An 18,112-nucleotide genomic window follows, 5' to 3' on the forward strand; every position below is an offset into this window, starting at 1 on the left:
AGGGACACTGACTCACAGCAATTGTGTGTTATGGAGAATTTTCCAGAATAGTTCAACGAATGCCTTCACGTTCGCAATCCATTGACAAGCTGATGACTTTGATACCAGATGGGAGGACCAGGACTACGATTCCCTCATTGCCATCTCATTATCTGTAATCAGTTGGATTGGACTTTACCTCATTCCACCTGGTCATAAACGCACAGCTGTGAGTGGCTATTCCATCCAGGTTGTGGGAGCCCCTGGTTGTATTGATATACAGAAGGCTGGTTGGTAACAGTCTGAGAAAAGGAGGCCACGCTGGACCATCCCACAGAGGAGTGCTCAGCTCAGCCCCACGAGCAGAACAGCTTGACCACCTTAGAGCTATACAGCAGATGCTCCACGTCCAACCAGCAAAACAGATTACTTACAAGAACTGTGTCAGGGTCAGCCTACAAGCTATACACACTGGTACTCATGCAATGTTATTTACTTTCGCTGTGTGTGTGTCCGCGTGTGCACTTTTCCTCAGGCCTCTTCTATTCAATTTGAAACACATTTAGTCTCCTCTGTGTTTCATTTGGCAGAAATGTCATAAAACCAATCCAAAGAGCAGGGCTAAAATGATTCACTGTTGAATAATTATCACTTCCAATGTCGACATATGTGTATTTATTAAAATATATAGACCCCCTCAACCTATAACCCAAAACAACTGCTATACGGCAAACCAGCAATGGAATCGACTTAGAGGCTGAAAAGGACAAACACAGGCAAGCAAACACTGACACTAAAAAACACTGACACCAGTTTCTCTGAGTCTGGGACAAGGCAAGTGTCGGCTGATTAGATTTAAACCACAGTCAAACACAAGTCTTTCATACTCTCAACAGAACCTATCACTTCAAAAAAGGGCAACAATGCAGCTGACGTAGCGGACGCAGAACCAGACTGGCACTTCGGCTAGGGGGTAAGCACTAGCAGCTGTGCCACATGTGCAGCCTTTTACTGACGTGATTGAATTAAAGCCGATGCCAAGCCCATTATTAACCCAGCCATGAAGAGCCCAAAGAATGTCAGAGACCCACACTCGTTAGGCAGCCATGCAAGGCCTCTGATGAGGAAACACACGCTAATATCACCACGAGGTTGAATACTATGACACAGCGGAGCTTAGGGAACATTTAGAGGACAGCTAAAATCATAAGGCAAGTCAAATATACTAATTTATAGAAATGAACTAATCGGATGTCGTATTACTGTGCTCTGGCAGATGCTCTGGCAGTCTGGCCTGTCTGTGGCATGTAGAGCACGCTGCTAATGGTCAGGCAGATGCTTCAGCCCTGGAGGTCAGAGGGGTCAAGCTGATCCTTCATAAGAGGACAAGGGGGGTCTTTATTCTGCGCCTTCATTCCTTAATCTGGCGTGGGGGGGATACAGAACACTTTCTGTTTGGCTCCTCACAGGTGGGCAGATCGAGAGAGCAACTGGTCTGTCACTAACCAGAGAGAAAGAAAGAGACAGACCCTCTCTCTCTCTAGCTCCAGGTTATCTAACCCTATACTAGCCTATAGCGTGTTCTGTCATCCAGCCTCGGACTCATCGACTCCTGAGAGGGTGTTGAATAATGACAGGAAGATGCAGGAAACAAGGGAATTTGACATCACTGGAAAGCATACACACGGCCAAACATCAGCCAGGACAGCAGTACAGTCCAACTCTGCAAGCTCTAATAGACAGTCAGACACACACTGTGGTATGCCTACAATATCTAAAGTACAGACTGCCTGCATTTATAAGTTTCTCTATGTTGATGAATGTGTGTGGTTGTCTGATGCAAGGCATGTTGAGTGAGCGAGCTCCTACTGTGGAAGTGTAGCATAGAAAGGTGGTGTGTGACTGTGTTATAAATATGTAAGCACAGTTGTAGCAGATCTAAAAGCCCAGACACTTGGCAGGGACGGGGGTTAGCCGTGAGAAGCCTGTGGGACTACAGGATAGCATAATTAGCAGAAACAGGTAGGCCTGGCATTAAACCATCCCCCAACAGATGAAGAATAACTCTCATGGACTTTCTCACGCCATGTCAGATATAGCTCCCAAGTGGCACTGCATCGCAGTGCTAGAGGCGTCACTACAGACCCTGGTTCGATCCCGGGCTGTATCACAAACGGCCGTGATCGGGGGTCCCATAGAGCGGCGCACAATTGGCCCGGCGCCGTCCGGGTTTGGCCGGGGTAGGCCATCATCGTAAATAAGAATTTGTTCTTAACTGACTTGTCTAGTTAAATAAAATAAAACATTTATAAAAATAGCCACCTGGTGTATAATACATACTCTGAGTGCATTAAAATGGCTTCTCCGACTATCTTAGACCAGGAGGTTCTGCATTAACAGCACTCTCTCACATTAAACCTCCAATAGATGAAGGTAATAATGAAGGTAATAATGAAGGTGATGGAGAGAGCGGGAGAATGAAGGCAGTAGAACAGACAAACCAGAGAGAACATTCCAGGAATCTATAATGTTTGCTTTGTACCGAGGCTACAGCTAAGGAAACCCTAGTTCCTGGCTTTTCACTACACTGTTATTATCAGTAAATGGACATGGATATGAAACTATTTACTGTAAAATATCATTGTTAGTATGAAAAAGAACCACAAGTTTCCAGCGAGGCTGACCTCTCCACGCGAGCAGCTAACCACAGAGCCTGCTGCTTTTCCTCCAGTGTCCTGCCCAGCCCGCCTGCTTCTACTAAAAACACACAGCCAGCCTAAATTAGCCCTCAGGAGTCAGACTATCGGCTACAGAATGACTTAGAGGGACAAAAATAATACCTCATGGAATCATTCCATCATAATAAGATTCTGTGCTTGCCAGTAATAAACATTGGATATCAGATAAAACGGGCAAATCTGTACAAATAAAAATCTGTCTGCTAACTCCGCATTACAGAGACTACTGAAGCCCAAGCTAAGATTGACAGAAACAAGCCAATGACAAAACATATTAGGCTATATTCACTTAAATGAAGACTTGCCACACCTAGTACTGTCAGACATCCATGTCTCCTCTCCCAGACAGTTCCAGCTGACATCAGGCTTATGAGTCGCCTGATAGGGTGTGTTCCATTAATCACTGATCTCATCCAACTGTGAATAAATGATTTTACACAGCCAGCAGTTGAGTCACACGCATTACAATGTGAGGATGAGATGAGCACTTAACTAGTAAACATTAGGGCTGGGAATTGCCAGGGACCTCACGATACGATACTATCACTATACTTTGGTGCCGATAATATATGCATCGCAATTCACGATTCTATATGTACCGTGATTCGATACTGTGATTTTATTGCGATTGGATGTTGCAAAATATATTGTTCACCATATGTCTGCTGCAGAGGGACAAGAAAGAGCTTAGACCAGTCATGGAAATAAAATCGCCGAAAACAAAATTGGCTCCCTATTTAAAAAGATGAGAACAAGCTATGAAGGCAGGTACAGCCAACTAGAGTTAAAATAATACTCTGATATTGTCAAAATGATATGTCATCAAAAATAATGTCCCGATACGTAACTGTATCAATTTCGTCCCGCATCTCTAGCCAACCGTCTGCTGTTCATTCACAAACACATCTGGGACGGCACTGCAATTGAGTAATCTTTATTGGTAAAAGACATGTTCTGAGGTAACGAAACACACACAAGATCACAAAATGGAAGAACTCAGAAACACACAGAATGAAGGACGTTTTTAAAGCATAGTTGGCAATGGAGTTTCCATTGAGAAACGCAGGATTGAGGAGACCACAGCCATACGGCTAGATGACAGCCGTTCCGTCGACATAGGGGATGCCCATGGTAGGCCATAGGGTTTTACACACAGTTCCTATTATTCAGTTGGGTGGAGTGCAGTTAGACGCAGTGCCACATAACACAACATGTGCTACTGCTACCGCCCCACACACTCATCTCTACCACTTCTGAAGAGAGGGTTTCTCTCACCAGAAGAAAAAACACACATGGTCACACACTTCTCCAATGGCCAGCAGTTGCTTAACTGCACACAGGATATGCCAAAAAAAAAAATAATTCGCCTGTGACTCAATCCTTCCTTTCCCCAAGAGAGCCAGGCTAAACTGAAGGCACTGTGCCCTCGCACATTCCCCCCCCCCCGTCCAGGCCGGCCCATCTGGAGCTGCCAACAAAGGGCCTGTTGAGTGTGGACCAAACCACGAGGGACTGTGAGAGATGACCCGCAGCCACTAATCCTAAAGGGCAGCAGAGTGTCAGGCCTGGGCAGAGAGAGGGGTATTACATCACAAATGCATGGACACTTCCAACTAACTGCAAGCTTCTCAGAGAGAGGCGAGCATTCTGCTCTTAAAGGGACAGTGGCTGGACTGAGGAGTGGAGGACAGTCCATAAAGGAGCTTCTCAGAGAGAGGCGAGCATTCTGCTCTTAAAGGGACAGTGGCTGGACTGAGGAGTGGAGGACAGTCCATAAAGGAGCTTCTCAGAGAGAGGTGAGTATTCTGCTCTTAAAGGGGCAGTGGCTGGACCGAGGAGTGGAGGACAGTCCATAAAGGAGCTTCTCAGAGAGAGGCGAGCATTCTGCTCTTAAAGGGACAGTGGCTGGACTGAGGAGTGGAGGACAGTCCATAAAGGAGCTTCTCAGAGAGATGCGAGCATTCTGCTCTTAAAGGGACAGTGGCTGGACTGAGGAGTGGAGGACAGTCCATAAAGGAGCTTCTCAGAGAGAGGCGAGCATTCTGCTCTTAAAGGGACAGTGGCTGGACTGAGGAGTGTAGGACAGTCCATAAAGGAGCTTCTCAGAGAGAGGTGAGCATTCTGCTCTTAAAGGGACAATGGCTGGACTGAGGAGTGTAGGACAGTCCATAAAGGAGCTTCTCAGAGAGAGGTGAGCATTCTGCTCTTAAAGGGACAGTGGCTGGACCGAGGAGTGGAGGACAGTCCATAAAGGAGGCGGTCTCTTTCTTTTCTCTCATACCTTTAACAACTTTCGGATTGAGTGGCTACAGATTAGGAGCCACCGTCTCAAATGACAGCTGAATGTCGACAGACAGGAATAGCCCGTCATATACTGCACTGTGCTACTATACACCACACACACACACACACACACACCTGTTATGTACTGTTAATGTCTACTCAACGATGGTTGTTCATCTTTACTGTTATGGGAAGGACGGTTCAGTGATCATCACAGGCCTCATATCTAAATGAAAAGGGCACAAAGCAGAACCTTCTTAAATAGTGACCCGGCAGTGAACCCTCTCTGGCTAGACAACTCAAATGTTAAAATATGTCATTTTAGAAAATGGAAGCCCTTGGCTGTCCGCGATAACATCATTTGAGGGTATGAGATTCATTAATATTGCACCAACGGCTGGGTCAGTCACAATCAAGGTAGGCCTAACACCCAGGGTCTGCATGACCCTCCACTGCTGGACACCAACAGAAGGGGGTGACGAGACCGACGACGACGAGATTCACCCCGTTGATTCTGTTTAAAGGTAGCACCCTTCCCATCTCTGTTGATCTGGAACACAAATCACTTGAGATACAAGAGCCATCAATTACATGAGAACAATTCCTGCGGTGGCTGAAATGAAGTGGAACACTATGAGCAGGTGAACTGTGTGCATTGCAGAGTGCAGACTGAAACATATTCTGTGTCACACAGTAGCACTACGAACGTAATCCAGAGGAGAAACAAAACATCCGTCTCCACTCCTCCAGACCACCTTGTCCTGTCTCAGCTCAGCTGGTACGGACTCATTCATTCCTGGAGAGGAACTAACTAAATGTTCCCCCTTCGCACCTGTAACTGCTGAGAAAATAAACCCAGCCGAGGGTCGAGCAGGGTGGGTCGATCAGGCTGGTATGGGATGTATAGAGACCATGAGCCAACCCGCTATGTCCTGCTAGCCAGGAAACAGTGATATAGAGTCAAACCGTCTTATGTAACGATTCTAGAAAAGGCCAGCCTTGGGCCTTGGCACAGACAGTGCATGCTGGGGTGTTCTGGCCTGGTTGGACTGCGTTGAGAAACAGAGGATGGGGCGAGTCTCGTGACATCTGGAGAGCACAGACAGACACACCCACACAGACACACCCACACATTAACAGCTCCCGTTTCCCATGAATGCCTCTCGACATTTCTAACAGGACGTTGCGTTTGTAAGCCAAAGCAAATCTAAACCAGCCATCTACGCAATCATTGTACCTGAAGCTCCTCCGATGCCAAACAGGCTCCCCTACAGCGGCTGAGCTTCAGGCCAAACCAGGCATAAAGACAGTATCTCTCCAGGAAACATGACTTTGATACATTTTGCTTCTTCATTCAATTCTAATTGAGCTAATTCAGTGTTTGGATTTCAGGGTTGCTGATGACCGAGAGCAATCAAGGCCTTCGCTGTTTACATTGGTCTGATGCCAAATGACTGAATGACAAAGTCTGAGACTGGGGGTGGAAGGAGCTCTCACTCCTGCATCAAACTAAGCTGCTAATGTGAGAGAGTGAGTTAATGAGGCTGAAAATGCATCTCACATTCCACACAAGTGCTGCTGCAGCCAAGCTCTCAGCCAGTCTCCACAGCTCTTCATTTCTCAAAATAAAAGCCAGAACCCTTGAGCCGGAGACTCGCGCAGGCTGTTCTGCGTGGTAGGTGACAAAAGAAAATCAAGTGTTTATCATCAACCCACATCAGTAGCCTTTACACGTGACAGTTTACTGTGGTCTGTTTTGTTACTAGAGGTGTCGGCTGCTCTTAAGCCCTGATGGTGGAGATAAGACAGGGTGAGTCGGTGGAGATCGGTCATCAGAGCCTCACTGATGAGCAGGTAGGAAGAGACTGCATCATCCGCATCCATTACATAGAACAATACATAGCAATACTTAGTGTCTGTGCTGCTCATTATCTGTATTACACCCCTGGCTGTTACCTGTGGCCCTCAGTACAATAACCCTACATCACTGATACCATGTGGAGCTGACAATACAGCAGCTCAGCCAGAACTGCAGCTTGTGCAGCAACCTGAAGTCCCGTTGCGGAGGTAGGGCCTTTACCAAAAAGTACACCTTCTCTCACACACACTGCTGTCATGTTGGCTGCCACTCCATAGCTGAAGTCTATAGCCTTGGCTTGGGATTGAGGTTTCAGGTGATCTACCACATTATGACAGGTAATGGATGTGAGGGCACATAGATGAGCATTTGTGATCCTCTGTAAATGTAAAGAGTCCTGCTGCAGGATAGAGGACAGGCAGGTATTGAAGTAATCCTGAGCTTCGATGAGCTTAGGACCCGACACGGACATCTCCACTCCGTGACAAGACTCGGGAACCGTCCATCTTCTGCACCATGAGGCTTAACCTTGCGAGCTCACTTGGCACGTCGCTTAAAACCCTCTACTTCATTCGATCTTCGTTTCCCCACGCAAGAAGCCCACTTCAATTTGAACGAACACATTAAAATCTCCTCAAAGGCTTCAATCTGTAGCCATTTAGGGGTGTCAACCTGGACATGAATAAGCCATGGACTATTCAGCTGGACACCAGTCCCGCTAACCAACAATAAGCTTGTGTAGTAATGGATCAGATACTGGGACAGATTGCTACAGACATACTTGGGGAAATCTGTCATTGTAGTCATGTCTCAACGGTCTGACCAATGAACAAAATGAAATGAATAGATCCCTAGTCCCAGGGCATCTGGCGCGCAAGGCCTTTCGCAGAAGTGATTTTAGGAAACAACTGGGCCGTTTCACAGACGGATATTAAGCCTAACCCTCGAGTGAAAAGCACGTTTAAATCTTAAATTGAAGATCGAAATCTTACAAGAGAGACTTGATTTGAAAGGGCTTTTCAGGCCAGAAGTCGGCTTAAATCTGGGTCCGGACATCCGCCCCTATGAGTGAGCCAATGACAAACTATGGTTTGGTGTCCTGTGTCCTTTTCGCGATGGGAGGGAGCCAACGGGACAGGAAGTGGTGGTCGTGCCAGTCATTTGCCTGTCAGTATGGTAGCCAGGCCGGTGGTGAAGTCCCTGCCAGGACACTGTTGACACCAGCCTGAACTCACCTGCTTTTAATAGCTCTACTCCACACACAGCTGCCCAAACTACATGCACATCACTCTTCTCCCATTGCCTCAAAGGCCAAATATAAGTCCAGCCACAGGGGCAAAAAACAGCAATACACATGCCATTATGCTTTTTCATGGTAGCCAAGCAGCTCAAGTAAGTCAGTGCAGTGGTCCAATCGTGTAACATTTGAAATGGCCTTGAATAGACCATCAACAATAGTGGAGCAGAAAAACAGGGTTGTTTTCCATTGTGTCAGAGTCAGGATGTACAGCAGAGAGAGAGGGGAGAGAGGGAGCTCCTGTGGTTCCCCTAACAGTGCCTCTACCTACAGACAGTAAAAGGCCGTGTGGAACGTGACAATAAGCACAGATATGACCAACGCCTGATAAGTCCCAGCCAAACACCCTTATATGGAGAGAAATGTGCAGAGGGAAGACATGAAACATTTGTGCTTCTCTGAGAGTTGCACTTCAGAATTAACGATGGGCAGTCGCAGCACACAGCCTTCCAAATGGCTTATGGGGAGGAGAACAACCATGCATCAAGATGTCTAGCTTGACATGGACCTAAAACACTAACTGTTGGAAGTCCATAGCTCCTTTCCCTTTGGCTAAATAGGTTCAGTCTAACAGATTATACAAACATGAGCACACTATGTATTAGGAAATAACTTGAGTAAAATGCTTGTTTTAATTATCTTATTGTTCCATAATGTGTCAACACTGATTAAGTGAATTAACTTGAGCGATGAGTTGCAGATGCCTCGAGACCATATGTGCCTTTAAGAGATGTCTCGCACACTACTCTGGGAAATATCCACACATTCGTGAATCGTTGCATTAATCATGTGTGCAATATGTGCAGTATGGTTTAGATGAGAAGCTCCTGTATAATTTGAATTGCTATTCTTGTGTTTGTCTATATACTAAGAAACACTACATGGCCAAAAGAATGTGGACACCTGCTCATCAAACATCTCATTCCAAAATCATGGGCATTAATATGGAGTTTACACTTTACAGTTGGCACTATGCATAGGGGCAGGCAGCGTTCTCCTGGCAGCCGCCAAACACAGATTCATCCGTCAGAATGCCAGATGGTGAAAAGTGATGAATCACTCAAGAGACCGTGTTTCCACTACTCCAGAGTCCAATGGCGGCGAGCTTTACACCCCTCCAGCCATCGCTTGGCATTGCGCATCTTAGGCTTGTGTGCGGCTGCTCGGCCATGGAAACCCATTTCATGGAGCTCCCGACAAACAGTTCTTGTGCTGACGTTGCTTCCAGAGGCCTTTGGAAGTCAATAGTGAGTGTTCCAACCGAGAACAGATGATTTTTACATGCTACACGCTTCATCACTCCTGTTCTGTGAGCTTGTGTGGCTTACCACTTCGCGGCTGAGCCGTTGTTGCTCCTAGGTGTTTCCACTTCACAATAACAGCACTTACATTTGACTGAGGCTGGTGTAGCAGGGCCAAAAGTTGACTAACTGACTTGTTGGAAAGGTGGCATCCTATGACGGTGTCACATTGAAAGTCACGGAGCTCTTTAGCCATTCTACCGCCAATGTTTGTCTATGCAGATTGCATGGCTGTGTGCTCGATTTTATACACCGGTCAGCAGCAAGTGTGGCTGAAATAGTAATTTGAAGAGGTGTCCACATACCTTCGTATATAGTGTATTTATGATATGCTAATAACTGCACACACATGAAGCAGGAATGTGGCTTTCACACCACAGTCAAGGCAAAGGGGAGTGCCTCCCGGGTGGCGCATAGGTCTAGGGCACTGCATCGCCAGCTGTGCCACCAGAGACTCGGGGTTCCCACCCAGGCTCTGTCGCAGCCGGCCGCAACCGGGAAGTCTGTGGGGTGACGCACAATTGGCCTAGCGTCGTCCGGGTTAGGGAGAGTTTGGCCAAGCGACTCCTGTGGCGGGCCAGGCGCAGTCCACGCTAACCAAGGTGGGCAGGTGCACGGTGTTTCCTCCGACACATTGGTGAGGCTGGCTTCCGGGTTGGATGCGCACTGTTTTAGGAAGCAGTGCGGCTTGGTTGGGTTGTGTTTCGGAGGATGCATGGCTTTCGACCTTCGTCTCTCCCGAGCCCGTACGGGAGTTGTAGCGATGAGACAAGATAGTAGCTACTAAAACAATTGGATACCACGAAATTGGGGAGAAAAGGGGGTAAAAAAATAAAATAATATAATAATAATAAAATAAACAGAAAAGTATAACTGATGTTGAAGAGAGATAGATCTCACTAGACATATTTTACTCATGTAAATCCACCTTTACTTTGTCACTGGTAAACAAAAGACAGCAAATGGTAGGGGCAGATGCGAGGGGAACACATCCCATTCTTGAAAGGTCACATCAAGAGCGCGAAAATAACACAATCATATGGTTTGGTATGTTTCCATAAAGAAAATCAAGGAACTCTGTCCATATCAATTCTGACTGCAGACCCTATTTGGGCAGTACAAATAGAATGCAATGTTCCTTGTGGTCACACATTTCTCTGCTGTAGAAAAAGATGATCCGCATGCCTGGGTCTTTGTGGTTTTGTCTCTAACCCCACGGTGGTGTTAAAGCCCTCTGAAAGAGTTGGCCCCTCATGACAATAACAACAATTATGTGAATGAGCATGTGCTGTGTAAAGAACGTCAGGAAGGGGAGTAGAGTAGAGTTGCCTGCTGAAATATAAACCCCTTCAAGTATACAATCAAGAAACATTTTTGGATAACAGTGAACTGCACTCCATTTCTGGACGATGTTCCTTGGACAGACATTAACGCAAGCTTCACAACTTCTAAATAAGCATTGAGGTCCCTTCTGTAGTTGATCTTAAATGCATCTTTGTGTGAGTGAGGGTGCAAACTCAATGAGCAAATGTTCAGTGCCAGCTAGGTGAGTTCTCTACCGTGGCAAACAGTACCAATGCTGCTTCTCAACTAACACCAGTGTTACGGCGTCCGCGTGCTTCCCAGCCGAAACTATTTGGAAAAACAGCTTGTGCATACATTATGACAACATTTTGTGACGTTTTTGTTCGTTTTGGACTTCGGCAAGGGGTTTTGCAGCTGTTCGGGCACAATTTTTTTTCTTGCAATTGTGTTTCCATTGATAGGGCTGACAATGTGGACGAGCAGTGGAAGAGCAGAAACAACATCTGCATAATCACAACGTACCAGTGGCTTGGCTTGGGCCCCAAGAGAAAGCAGATCTGCAGGAGCCATGGCTCACTGAGACACGGGTGCCAGCCCACGTAGAGGGAAAAAGAAACGTCTGAGCCTTTTGGGTAAAACACTGAGGTAAAATCCTGTATGGAATGCGCCACAAGGACTCATAACTCCACAGGAGACTTCAGACAGACAAACACCAGTAATAAGCAGAGTCTCCCAGTAAAACATTAGGCTGTGGTTTAATGAAACCCCTTCTCTAGGCAGCAGCATGTAGCACTGAGGGTGTGTGACAGTCAAACGGACACCAGGATGCTGGGTTGCCATGACAGAGAGCCCACTGCGCCAAAAGGCATGCCTAGCCCATCCTCCAGTCCCTGCTTTCTGCTCCCTGGGTGTGTTTGCTCTCGCCAGCCCTGCACTACAGGGTTCCAGGGGCCCTTTTGTTGCCTCTCTGTGGCCCCGGAGCACCTCGACAGGGCGACAGCCACCATCCCAGTTCCCCAACATCAAAGACAGAGGGTAAAGGTGTCCGCAGGCTTCCCAGCCGAAACGGTTTGTTGCCTCTCTGTGGCCCCGGAGCACCTCGACAGGGCGACAGCCACCATCCCAGTTCCCCAACATCAAAGACAGAGGGTAAAGGTGTCCGCAGGCTTCCCAGCCGAAACGGTTTGGGAGAGTTTGTGCAAATATTATGAGGATATTTTGTGTCGTTTTGGACTTCGGTAAGGGTTTCTTCGGCTGTCCAGGCACACACAAAAAGCCAAGCCGACGTCGGTAGCTGAAGTCTTCGCACCTTCGTCTGTGATTGGTCAAACGTAGGGATTAATAATTAAAGTCTTTGTTGTCATTCATTGAGAACTACTGCACCAGACATCTTAGATATATGTAAACTTGCACGACTAAGACCTCCTCTGCAAAATTACTATTACCGCTTTTTTCTTGTTTTTCCAAGCGTAAGTCTTTTAAAAGAGTGTATACGAGCACACTTGTTCGATTCCCCTAGCCGAGTCCGGCTAGTCACCAGCCGAACTGAAGCATGCTGACGCCTTAAAATCAACCCAAACAACTCACGAGGAAGGGAGCAGGCAGGCCCACTGAAGTTTACGGTCACGCTGGGCTCATTTCTGGCCACATAAATCAGCGAAACAAAAACGGAAACAATAAACACCCTCTCAGAATAATGTCAGCTACGTGTTGAACATCCCCAGGCCTTTCATAGTCACAGGTTGATGCATTTGCACTGATCTATTGGGGGTTTGTTATGCATAGCTGAATGCCCAGTGCTTGACTTGGATTTAAATCGGTGCCGGTACTCATTGTGGGTGGCTGTTACGATTAATGAGTGAAGAGGTGTGGAGTCAGGCGCAGAGCAAAAGGATGTGGGAAAAACACGCTTTAATGTCCAGGAAAAATAACATGAACAAAAGTAGGAAAACAAATGATCAGAAATAATAACGGACAGCGCGAAACCCGAAAATGCAAACAAAATCACTCTAACACAAAACAGACGAACAAGCCCGCACGAAACAGAAGCGGGCTGAACAAACTTATATAACCCCACCCTAACAACCAAACAAGAAACAGGTGATACCAATCAGACAAAACCAAAGGAACACAGAACAACGGATCGGTGATAGCTAGTAGACCGGTGACGACGACCGCCGGGCGCCACCCGAACAAGAAGGGGAGTCACCTTCGGTAATATTCGTGACAGTGGCGGTACTGTTTTTAGTGAGGTGCAGGAACACCACATAACTTCTGAGCTAATATCCTGTAAGAGGTGCAGGAACTCATTGTGGGTGGCGGTACCGTTTTTAGTGAGGTGCAGGAACACCACATAACTTCTGAGCTAATATCCTTTAAGAGGTGCAGGAACTCATTGTGGGTGGCGGTACCGTTTTTAGTGAGGTGCAGAAACACCACATAACTTCTGAGCTAATATCCTTTAAGAGGTGCAGGAACTCATTGTGGGTGGCGGTATCCTTTAAGAGGTGCAGTTTTTAGTGAGGTGCAGGAACACCACATAACTTCTGAGCTAATATCCTTTAAGAGGTGCAGGAACTCATTGTGGGTGGCGGTACCATTTTTAGTGAGGTGCAGGAACACCACATAACTTCTGAGCTAATATCCTTTAGGAGGTGCAGGAACTCATTGTGGGTGGCGGTACCGTTTTTAGTGAGGTGCAGGAACACCACATAACTTCTGAGCTAATATCCTTTAAGAGGTGCAGGAACTCATTGTGGGTGGCGGTACCGTTTTTAGTGAGGTGCAGGAACACCACATAACTTCTGAGCTATTAAGAGGTGCAGGAACTCAAGCCTTAGAAAAATTGAAGTATCAGCACTAACAGTAGTTATTTTAGCTGTTCTTGTCATAATATGGACTTGGTCTTTTACAAAATAGGGCTATATTCTGTATACCACCCCTACATTGTCACAACACAACCGATTAGCTCAAAACGCATTAAGAAAAGAAATTCCACAAATTAACATTTAACAAGCAACACCTGTTATTTGAAATGCATTCCAGCTGACTGCTGAGTAACTCATGAAGCTGGTTGAAAGAATGCCAAGAGAGTGCAAAGCTGTCATCAAGGCAACGGGCGTCTACTTTGAAGAAACTCAAATATAATTTAATTTGTTAAACACTTTGTTTGGTTACTACATGATTCCATGTGTTATTTCATAGTTGTATGTCTTCACAATTATTCCACAACGAAGAAAATAGCAAAAAATAAAGAAAAAACCTGGACTGAGTAGGTGTCCAAACTTTTGTGAGCTCCTGCCCAAGGCAAGCACTGAGAACGCCATTGCACAGAGCCTAATTATTTCAATGCAGTGAGTGTGTGTTTTTTTAATGTAGATAGAACTGACTATGGGCTCCTCAGGTGGCATTTGATCATTATGAAGGCCTACAGCAAAGCATCCACTTAGCAGCAGCAGGATTGTGTTATAATGTTAGAGTCACATAAGAACACAGCATAAGAACACAGCATAATGTGTAGAATTGCAGGAAATTACAGCATCTTCAGAAAGTATTCAGACCCTGTGACCTTTTCCACATTTTGTTACGTTACAGCCTTATTCTAAAATGCATTAAATAAGAACATTTCCTCAGCAATCTACACACAATACCCCATAATGACAAAGCGAAAACACGTTATTAGAATTAAATATCTTATTTACATTAGGTATTCAGACCCTTTGCTATGAGACTTGAAATTGAGCTCCGGAGCATCCTGTTTCCATTGGTCTTCCTTCAAGTGTTTCTACAACTCCATTGGAGTCCACCTGTGGTAAATTCAATTTATTGGACATGATTTGGAAAGAAGCCCACCTGTCTATATAAAGGTCCCACTGTTGACAGTGCATGTCAGAGTAAAAACCAAGCCATGAGGTCGAAGGAATTATCCGTAGAGCTCCGAGACAGGATTTTGTAGAGGCACAGATCTTGGGAAGGGTAGCAAATCATTTTTGCAGCATTGAAGGTCCCCAAGAACACAGTGGCCTCCATTCTTAGATAGAAGAAGTTTGGAACCACCAAGACTCTTCCTAGAGCTGGCCCACACGGCCAAACTGAGTACCTCAGTACCTCCAGGCTCTGATCAGGCCCTACACCCAAACAAGGGCACTGCGTTCATCCACCTCTGGCCTGCTCGCCTCCCTACCACTGAGGAAGTACAGTTCCCGCTCAGCCCAGTCAAAACTGTTCGCTGCTCTGGCCCCCCAATGGTGGAACAAACTCCCTCACGACGCCAGGACAGCGGAGTCAATCACCACCTTCCGGAGACACCTGAAACCCCACCTCTTTAAGGAATACCTAGGATAGGATAAAGTAATCCCTCTCACCCCCCCCCCCCCCCTTAAAAGATTTAGATGCACTACTGTTCCACTGGATGTCATAAGGTGAATGCACCAATTTGTAAGTCGCTCTGGATAAGAGCGTCTGCTAAATGACTTAAATGTAAATGTAATCGGGAGACGGGCCGTCAGGGAGGTGACCAAGAACCCGATGGTCACTGACAGAGCTCTAGAGTTCCTCTGTGGAGATGAGAGAACCCTCCAGAAGGACAACCATCTCTGCAGCACTCCACCAATCAGGCTTTTATGGTTGAGTGGCCAGGCGGAAGATACTCCTCGGTAAAAGGCACATGACAGGCCGCTTGCAGTTTGCCAAATGGCACCTAAAGATTCTCTGTTCTGTTGAAACCAAGATTGAGCTCTTTGGCCTGAATGCGAAGTGTCACATCTGGAGGAAACCTGGCACCATCCTTACAGTGAAGCATGGTGGTGGCAGCATCATGCTGTGGGGATATTTTTCAGCGGCAGGGACTGGGAGACTAGTCAGGATCAAGGGAAAGATGAACGGAGCAAAGTAGAGAGATCCTTGATGAAAACCTGCTCCAGGACAACGACCCTAAGCACACAGCCAAGACACCGTAGTAGTAACTTCAGGACAAGTCTCAAATGTACTTGAGTTGCCCAGTCAGAGTCCTGAGTTGAACTTCTCTGGATCGAACATCTCTGGAGAGACCTGAAAATTGCTGTGCAGCAACACTCCCCATCCAACTTGACAGAGCCTGAGAGGATCTACAGAGAAGAATGGAAGAAACACCCCAAATACAGGTGTGCCAAGCTTGTAGCGTCATACCCAAGAAGACGAGGCTGTAATCGCTGCCAAAGGTGCTTCAACAAAGTACTGAGTAAAGGGTCTGAATAATTATGCAAATGTGATATTTACTTTATTTTTTTATAAATTTGCAGACATTTCTAAACCTGTTTTTGCTTTGTCATTTGTCATGGGGTATTGTGGAGATTGATGAAGGGGAAAAAAGTCATACATTTCAGAATAAGGCTGTAACCTAACAAAATGTCAATGGGTCTGAATACTTTCCAAAGGCACTGTAGCAAATTCTCTCTCAGCCCCATGTCAAAATGTGTAGAATTGCAGGAAATTAACTTTAAAACTGCAATTTTAATATCAGCCCCATGACAAAATGTATAAAACTAGCTTTAAAACTCTAAAAGAGTATCTCTGTCCATAGCAACAACAACAAATTTGCAGGAAATTAGCTTTAAAACTCTAAAATGTCTCTTCGGCCAGGATGATGGCCTCTAAAATGTTTGGTCAGAGACTGCCATTATTTCAATGCAGTTAGTGTGTTTCGCTACAGCCGCAATAACATCTGCTAAATATGTGTATGTTACCAATAACATCTGCTAAACATGTGTATGTTACCAATAACATCTGCTAAATATGTGTATGTTACCAATAACATCTGCTAAATATGTGTATGTTACCAATAACATCTGCTAAATATGTGTATGTTACCAATAACATCTGCTAAATATGTGTATGTTACCAATAACATCTGCTAAATATGTGTATGTTACCAATAACATCTGCTAAATATGTGTATGTTACCAATAACATCTGCTAAATATGTGTATGTTACCAATAAAATGCGATTTGATTAACTATGTCCCCGGCTAACTTTGCCACCACTGCTATAATTAAAAATAAATAATTTAAAACACATTGAAGTTTGTCATAGGATTTAAAAAAAGACATATCCATCTAGGAATAATTTGGTATAGACACTTAAGTGACTCAAATTATGCATTCTAAACCACACAAGCCAAATGATGAATGGGAAGAAAGCAAATATAGAGACACATCACCAGTGATTCAACGTTTAGTTCAATGAGAGCGACCAAAGGGGTCAAGAGGAAAGTACAATGAGGAAGGACACTTGCACACACTTCTACGCAATCTTGTGAGAGAGATCACCACCACATTACGTTTAAAATAGTCCCTTTCAGGTTAACTTGGTGAGCAGCTAGTCTACAGCTGGTAGCTAATGCACAAGTAAGTATAACGCTTTATTGTTTGGGTACTGCTGCAACAGCTATAATGGGCACAATTACAATGACAGTACTTTGGTTTCCATAAAAGTTCACAGAATTATTTTCTAAAATTCATTTATTAATAATGAAACTCAAAGAAACGCAATTCAACGAAATATTAGCCTATCGTGTGTTTACTGTGGACGATGTGGAGACGCGCACGCTTGCCTAAATGAAAGAAGTCGCCTTCTTTTACAATAGTAAAATAAGTTCGTTGATCAACTTACCGGTTTACAATATTGTCAGAGAAGACTGTTCTTAACTCCCGTTGAATAGTGTTCCGTATTTTGCGTAAACTCATAAACAATGGCTACACTTAGTGGTGTATGTCATTTGTCTGATAACACCAGCGCTGTCTCCGGGTCTCACCCACCGTGGTCCCATGCTTTCCAAAGCAGTGTTCTCTAGGTTACGAGTCACTGCCAACGCCGAGATAGTGGACTCCTCCTCCCAGATGTGGAGGGACTTCACCACGCCTCTAGCTGACGGACACCAGACTTGACTCGACTACCAAGCGAAGTCATGGAGTAAATGTACAATTACATGGAAACGCATGCATCTCCACTTTTATTCATGGTCTCTTTTGATTTATTTATTTATTTTTAAACTGAAAGTACTTGTCGTAGTAATAAAGGCTACTTTACAGCGGTCTATAGACCCTAATCAGAATCCAGCAGACAGAACATATTTTCAATATCCTTTTTTACAGCCGTGTCTTGTCTGTCACGAATCATTTGCGTGATCAACAGATAAGCACACCAAAAGGAAACAGACAGGTTTTGTTCACGACAAGGAAGATAGATAAGGCATGTTATGTGGCTGTGACTCAGGTAAACTGCATGGTGGGCCTACAGCAGCAGAGCATGGTAGTAAACGCTTGTCAGATAACACTACCAGAGGGACAGGTATTGCTGGTATCCCATGCTCAT

At 45.4% G+C, this 18,112-nt stretch overlaps 1 protein-coding gene across 2 annotated transcripts in view; it reads right to left on the reverse strand.

Moving 5' to 3' along the window:
- The window catches only part of LOC115138389 (rho guanine nucleotide exchange factor TIAM2-like), a 116,368-nt gene extending 98,704 nt beyond the window's left edge, over positions 1-17,664 (reverse strand). For both annotated transcript variants that reach the window (XM_029675201.2, XM_029675200.2), the window contains exon 1: positions 17,411-17,664. The gene's annotated coding sequence lies outside the window, so the exon portion shown is untranslated. The remainder of the gene's footprint in view (positions 1-17,410) is intronic.
- Between the last annotated feature and the right edge of the window lie 448 nt (positions 17,665-18,112).

The sequence above is a fragment of the Oncorhynchus nerka genome, linkage group LG12 (genome assembly GCF_034236695.1).
Source record: "Oncorhynchus nerka isolate Pitt River linkage group LG12, Oner_Uvic_2.0, whole genome shotgun sequence".
Taxonomy (NCBI): Eukaryota; Metazoa; Chordata; class Actinopteri; order Salmoniformes; family Salmonidae; genus Oncorhynchus; species Oncorhynchus nerka.